Genomic DNA, 8017 nt, shown 5'->3' with positions numbered 1-8017 from the left:
TTTGGTTAAATAGATTTGTAGAGGTCTGGGAGAAACAATGCAACTCCTTATCACCTATGACCAAACTCTCCAGGAAATTCAGTCGCTCAGGCAGCATATGTTTTACATCTGACTCTGATAAATCAGATGTGGGCTGATTATTCCCTATCATTTGGCATCATTCAAATAACACCCTTATAATTAAAGACTTACAGACTTTAATTTCAAATTCCAAGTACTGTCCATTTTGGGAACTGGTCAAAGTGTAGCTGGTAGCTCACCTCCTAGGCTGATTCAAACTCCATTTTAAAGGGAAGTCATGGGAACATAAATGTAAATTCACAGAATTGAGATCAAAAAGCAATTAGGCCATTTTGTTCAGTCTCCTACAGAGAATATTGGAAGGTTTCAGCCTTGCTACTCTTCTACAGAATCCAGCAATGTCAGTTTGACTGATGCATATCAGCCAAGAAGAGGGGTGTTACAGAAGATTATTTGTTTGGAAACAAAGGGAGCAAAAGGGTTTCCGATGCCACAGTAGCATGACATCCAAGTAAAACTGAGAAAAGACAACAAGCACAAGCCACTTCTCCATCTGTAGCAGAGTAAGAGAGGGAAAATGCTCCAGGAGAAGTCAACAGGACTATTTTCTGTAACGCAGCATTTTCAGCACATTATACATCATCAAGAGCTGTGCACAGCCCACTACCACCTACTGACTGCAACACCTACCATCTTTCTCGGACACAAGACAAAATCCAAACATGAGGCCATCTCAGCTCTGCAGAGATAAGAACTAGTGAGTTGGCACTTTGTGATGGCACATCTCAGGTAACTGAAATGACATATCAAACCTACAGAAAATCTTGTTTGGTGGCTGGGCTGAATAAAACATAAAGCCCAGATTCTCTGCCACAAGGTGATCTCTACTCCGTACTGTTTCAGGATTTCTGCAAGTCTTAAAGAGCTATTTAAGTGAAATAAAAATAACTTTTCATAAATAAACAGTTTACTGACCAAACTTGCCAAGGCTGCATCTCCCCAAACCTCAAGGGAAGAATTGGCTGTACTGAATCAGCTACACTGAGAAAGGTCCCTCTCTTCATGCCTTCAACACCTACAAATCTTCCAGGGCCTGCCAGGCTGCCCACAAACTGACAGCATTTCTGCAATTAAAATAAACTGGCCCAGAGTCAATTTTACAAAAGGAAAGTGCAGGATTTCTTTCCGGCTTATAGGAGAGAAGGCTGGGGGAGAGGTCTGCCAAAAGATAGGGTAGGAGGTACAGAGTAGAAGCAGCGTAGCAAAGGAGAGACAGGGTGCAGTTGCAAAAAGGTGTCCTGTGTTGCCCTCAATGCCTAGAATTAGTTGAGCTTTGGCCACGTGAGAAAAACACAAGTCTTTCCACCTAACAAGAAAAAGATTTTTTTAGCCTTTTTTTGGGGCGTTAAACACCTTGTTAATTTTTCAGCGATTAACAGCCGTTTAGCACATGGAGAGTGCGGTGGGCAACTTATGTAGACGAATAAATTAAGGCTAAGAATGCACACTAAGATGAAAATCAAAGCTGTCTGTTTTATTGGAAAGGCATCTGCAAATGAGAAGGGAGGAAATTGGTATCTCATTAAAAATGGGAAAGAGAGCGACAGCAAGAGAGAGAGAGAGAGGAAACTGAAATCTCGTTAAAATAACTGGACAGTCTGTCCTAATTATACGTTTCCAATTGCTAACAAGAGGATATTTGTTAAAGGTTCAGAGTGCTTTTCTTCCAACCAAAACAAACAATATTAATGGCATTATTCTGTCTCCTTGGTGCAGTAGCAGTGACAGAATCTTTTTCAAAATAAACACTTCGGAGCTGGAGATCAGCAAAGTTAACACAAGAAAAAAGTTCAATTGCTTTTTCTCTTAATGACTAGTTCGAGTGTTGTGGCCTGACCTCTAGCCCGCTGCACGTAAAGTGGCAGGTAAGGCTTAAAAAAAGGCAGCTCAGCTTAGTAATGAACTAGTCCACAGGGCAGCAGAGGCACCCTTGCCCTGAACTACAAAGCTAACAGCTCCCTTCAGCCTCCCCAGGTGCCTGCGTATAGCACTGGAAAACGGTGAGACTCGTCACTCGCCTCTGAACTCAAAGATAAGCCATCGTGTCTAGCAAACAGAGAAACGGACTGAACACCAGGAATTTGTGACGTTTATTCCCAGTTCTTCCACTGGCTGATTCAATGACTTTGCAAATGTAGCCTCGCCTCAGTTTGCTCCTGTATAGACGGAGGGTAAAAATACTTTCCCATATTATTTCAAGATCCCAGTAGAAGTGAAACAGAAATACAAAGTTCTACCACAGTGCAGAAGGAAACCTGGAACCTACTTTGACTGCTGGACAAACTGCAGCTCAGCTTGGCTGCAATACTCCAGATACAAAACTCCCTCAAATAGCCACAGTCAGGTTTAGGAAACCCATCGCAGGCCATAACAGGGCCTATCTCAGATGTGCCAGCGAGAGTGACACAAGCTCCAGGCGCCAGTTGGACCACTTAACTAGGACTGAGTCTAGCCCCAGTTAAATGTTTACTTAGCAAAAGCCATCAGCCTGCTCCAAGCAAAAGTGAGAAAGGCTCAGTTTACACAGCATGGAACAAGGAAGCTAAAACACACTAGAAATGGATTTACATGGCTCAACTATGGTGAGCTGGTTGTCATGACGTGCCTTTGCTCAGGACCCCTCTAACAGATCCTCAAATCCAACCCAAACCACAGTGTCCCTGTGACACATGTTCACTTTCCTCCTTTTCAACTCCAAGAATTATCCATCATCCAAGCAACACTGCCTTGCAGGTCAAGAGGCTCTCCACACAGTGAGCACTTAGATAACTCCCAGTAGATGGGGGTAACACTTGATTTGTCATGCAGGACATGTTTCAGGCATAAGGATGGTGGAAGGGATGACCTGAAACAGCACAGAATTCTCAATCTAGAAATTATTAACCTAGCGTGCCATCACCTGCCTCCAGCTGAGGAACATCTATATTCTCTGGTGTACTATCCTATCCAGAGCTCTTCTCCAGGCTATCCAACCTGGTCTGCCAAGTAGCAAATCTAGACAAGGCATCATCCTACAAAGCTGCAAAGTTTGGCTATGGGATACAGGCATCTCAGGAGGTTCCTGGTGAGCAGCTGCACAGTGTACTGGTCTCCAGACAGTATCTTTGCCTGCACATGTGAATCTAATGAAAGCTGAATACAGCTACACCTTCATTGCCATCTCCTCCCTATGCCAGCACCCTACAATAACGCACTTAGAGGTAGTAGGTGATGAGGAGAGCTAGCCTGCCTGCGGGAGTAATCCCAGGCAGAAGTAAAGATGGAGGATGCTAACTGGACGGAACAGAATGAATGCTGGGAGAAAACCATAAGGAATTCTTAGCAGGAGGCAAGAGGATGGTCACACCCCTGCTCAGTATTTTATCTTCCTCTCCCAAAGAGCTTGTGGTCCTTCTCTCAGGAGGGACAAGCTGTTTGTGTCCAAGAGGTGTCTTCAGATCCTCAGGCAGCAGAGCCCTCCAGCCCAGCTATCCTGAAGGAGCTAAGACCCAAACCCTCAGAGAGGGCAAGAGGTGGAGTGGTTGTGAGCACTGCCAGGAGCACCTCAGGTTTTGTCCAAAAGACCCCAGGTGTCAAGTGCCGTGCTGTTCTGATGCCAACCTTGGTTTTCATGTGCACAGACAGCATCACCTCAGCATCACAATGTGTACTCTCTCCCTGCCCCATGAGCCAACCAGCAGCAAAGCCAAGTTGTAAATAGATGGACCGGTGGCTCAGCCCTGATGTTCTCTGCTTGGAAAAAGTAGCCAGGCTTCTCACAGTGGGTAGTTCTAGAGGGTTCTGCAGCATGCGTCTGCTCCCAAAAGTATACTCCACCTCTGCTCTGTAGGAGCTTAGGGGCAAAGTACAAAGGGCATATGGGTCTGTGTGGTCGGGAGACAGCTGCATGATTCAGGGCAGCAGGTCATAAGCAACATTCCTTAAATCATAGGGGGGGTACCTTGAGGCCATGACGACTGATGGGAGGACAGTGTGCTGGCCTGGCCATGTCTGTCCCAGGTTGCATAAGAAAAGTTGTAATGAACTGAGCTGTTGTAGCTGGTGCCAGTGGCCATGGGTCGCCAAAGTAATCCAAAATAAGTTATATATTCCTTATGATTAACATGATCACAAGAACATCATGGGGGCAGCGTGTGGGGATGTGAATGCTATCCACTACCCCTCCTACTGTGCTGCTGTGAAATCTTTTTTGAGTAAAGAGAACCATTCAGTAGGTCCTGGCCTGGAGCAGAACGGCTGAAGGCCAGCTTGCACCACTTGGCTAGAAGACACAGTTTGTTCTTTTTCATGGAGAAAAAAAAAACACCAGAAAACCCCAAAACAACAAAAAAGGATGTAGACAAAAATCTCCCAAGGTAAGTCTAGGTGGCACATTGCATGAAACTCACAGGCATTAGAAACAAGCATAGCTACCTCAAGGCAACACTTCACCAAAACCATTATCGTGCTGCCCAGAAGCAGGAAACACTAGCTTGGGGCGATCCTATCTAATAACTTAGCTATACTGCTCTTGAAGCTAGTTTTGAACACGGATTCTCATCTGTCTCTTCCAAACTGTGTACTGGGCCATGTAGGCGTATACTTGGGTCCTCCTGCCCTGTCTCAAGGGAAAGAAAACGTATGTGGCAGACTGTGAGATGTTCAGACATTGTGAGTGGGTGAACAGAATCAGGCTCAAGTGAACATCACTTCAAGCTAGTAATCATTTCTGACTTACAAGGAGCAAACTGAATGCAGATATTGACTACTTAGTGACTTGGTTTGATAATGTTACTAAAACCGATGTACAAAATAGACATGTCAGATTTTACTAGAAGGAGCCAACAGCAAGCCAAATTCAGTTTATGATCTCTTAATTATAAAACAAAATCCACAAGTACCTTCCCCACTGCTTATTGTTTTTATAGACTATAGCCAACCTGTCATTAAGCTGTATGTGAGTCTAACAGGGAAGGCTAGCTCTAATTTATGTTGCTATGAATCATCCAGTAGACTTCTGCTATCGTATAAATACTTACAATGGTAAGTACAGACAAGGCCTTGAGTTACTTCACTCTGTTCAAAGAAACTCGATGAGTCTGTTCTAGAAACCATGGGGAGGCGAAGGAATGCACTGGTTAGAGCGGATGAGACTGCCCATGCAAATGCAGTGTGAGCCTCAATCAGACGACCTTCCTTCCAATTTCCTTTCTTCCCTTCTCCACTTTTTTTTCTTTTTTACAGGCGATTTCTCTGATAATCCTGCATGCTGGTATTACCAGCAGCACACAAGTGTGTCTAAAACCTTGACGACAGTAATTAATGTATTCCATCAGCACCCATGTCTCACAGCCAGCTGTTTTGTTGTGAAATCTGCCAAGGCCTAGAGGCAGAAAACTGTGCCCCCTCCTTTCACTGCATACAATGTCTGGTGTAACTTTCACTTAACGATTAGTGGCTTTATTCAATCCATCAGCATAGGGCAGGGGTTACACTACTCTCAGGGGCATCCAGCAAAACCTGATCTGATAGAAAGCACTCTGCTGAAGGAGAAGTGCCTATCAGAAGAGTAGCTGCAGGTGGAGAAATGAGAGAGGGAAGAAGGGAGGCCTTTTAAGGAGAGAAATACCACTTCTGTTCTGCTTAGTTGTCAGAGCATATACACCAGGATGCCTGGGGAAGAGAGATCTCGGCTGTCAGAGTAGGCAGATAAGATAGGAACTATGCTTGATTATTGCAGGGCCCACCAGACTGTCCATCTGGGCTTTCGGTCTTATTCTATTCCAAGCAAAGCCTGAGTAACCTGTTTTTTTGCTGTCAAGCCCCTGTAACTTCCTCGTATGGAAAGCTCCTTTGTTAATTGCACTTAAAATACAAATGGATCATGTTTATATACCATACATATTTGCCAACCTGCAAGTAGAAAAGGAACTTCTGATCATCTATAAAGAAACGCACTTGTTCATCCAAGATTGAGAGGAGCTAGAAATGGAAAACCACTTTCAGAAATCCTCTTGAAAAAAACCTTTGCACTGACTAATGAGTTTATGAGTGATTAAGGTTACTGTTCTCCTTCTCTAATTCATGGCAAGAATGTGCATACAAATGAATTTTCCATTACTATTGACTCGGGTCAGCGCTACACTGCCAGATGTTGCCGACAGCAAATGCTTTCTACCCTTGTGAGGCTAGATGTTTTCCTATGCTGTTGTCGTCTGCTTGGAAATATCCTGAACTGTCCACAGTTAGGAGCTTTGTTTCTCATCTCCCAGGTTTTTTTCATTCCAGGACTCCCCTCTTTTAGCCAGACTTCGAGTCGTCTTATTCTCTGTTATCTAACACATAGCAAAGTTAAATTACTGTCATAAAGTCATGGGGGTAAAAAGGGAGAGCAATAACTTTCTTCTTTCTAGCAGAAAACTAAGCTTGACACTTCACTGTGAAACGACCAGTGATGCTACTGTGTGTGTGTAATTTTTTTCATAGACTTTCCAAGTTTCCGGAGGCCTGGACCACTTTGACCAAAAAGCGTGCAACCCCATTTGATCCACCCCTCTTTTCCAGAAAAAGCAGACATCAGCCCTTAATGATCATAATTGTAGGTGACAAATACCTTCAGCAGATAGGTGCGGTATTTAAATATAGGTAAAGACTCCCTCCTGTGGAGCTTGTGAACTCTGCAAAACCCTAACAGGTTTTGAAACTGCTCTGCAGGGGAAGTTGTTATTACTAAGCAGTGTTTGGGACAGGCATTCATTTTGGGGACAAATCCCTAAAAAGATTTAGGCAGTCAGTCTGAGTCGGTGGCGTCTAAGTCTAAATTTGTTAGCCTGAAAAAACAGATTCAGCTGCTGCCTACGTCAGTGGGCGGCTACAGGGTGGTGGCTGTACATCACTAAACCATTTTCAGAACAAAAAATGACGGCTGCGATGCTGTCCGTCGCCACATGCCTGATCTCACGCTTTTTGCACTTTTGATGTCATGAGAGGTGCAGGGCTGCGAGAGCTGGGGGCATTTGTGGCTCATGGGGGAACTTCTGCCCCATGTTCACGCTTCTGTCGACTGCTTGGGCCTTCACGAAGACCTTCTTCCAGTCAACGGGCGTGAAGAGCAAAGAGGGCACCTGTGAAAGGCTGCGTGGATGAAAACTGGGGGTCTGGCAGCTGAAGTCTGAGCTCCAGAGAGAGCTCAGGTTTTAACACCTGAAGTTTCTCAGGTATCTCCACGTGTGTGCAGACCCTGCTCCGGCACAGCCAGCGTGGCTCAGTGCCCACCTCACACCGAAGCCCCGCTCCGGCTCCAGAAACCAGGCACCGCTCCCCACCTCTCCCCCAGCGCCGGGGCTGACACATCCCCTCGGGTGGGCTCCGCTCCCACCCCGTGGCGGGGGCCACCGAGAGGGGACTAGCAGGCCCGGCCAGCGTGTGGAGGCCGCTGTGGCTGCTCTCCCTCTGCCTCACCCCAGGCTGCAGAGAGCCCTGGGGCCGGAGGAGCTGCCGCCACCTGCCCGTCCTCACCCGGCAGGCCTTGGCAGCCTGTGCGGCGGCCCCAGGCCTGGGCCTTGCCTCTGCCCACCGGGGCTGCTGCCTCCTGCCTCAGCCAGACTGCTTCCCCCTGCCCTGCTGCCATGTTGCCCCAGCAGGCTGAGGGCAGGGCCGCTGCGGGGGCAGCTGGAGGAGAGGGGGATGCCACCTCCTTGCTGCCCCTGCTCAGCCTCCATCCCTCGTCCAGGGAAGGCCACAGTCCTCAGCTCCCTGAAGCCCAAGCGACCCCCCCTCAGGCCGCTTATCCCTTCGCCGCCGTCCCTCTGCCACTGCAAAGGTACTGCTGCCTCCATGGCATGAAGCCCTGAGGGGGCCCCGGCACATGGCAGCCTGGGGGGGCTCTGGGTGAATCAGCTCAGGTCCCTGCAGGGCAATGGGCAAGGCGGCCAGTGGGCAGAGGCACAAACACATC

The sequence above is a fragment of the Gavia stellata genome, chromosome 1 (genome assembly GCF_030936135.1).
Source record: "Gavia stellata isolate bGavSte3 chromosome 1, bGavSte3.hap2, whole genome shotgun sequence".
Classification (NCBI taxonomy): Eukaryota; Metazoa; Chordata; class Aves; order Gaviiformes; family Gaviidae; genus Gavia; species Gavia stellata.
The sequence above is the reverse complement of the archived record's forward strand: the minus strand, read 5'-3'. Positions refer to the sequence as shown.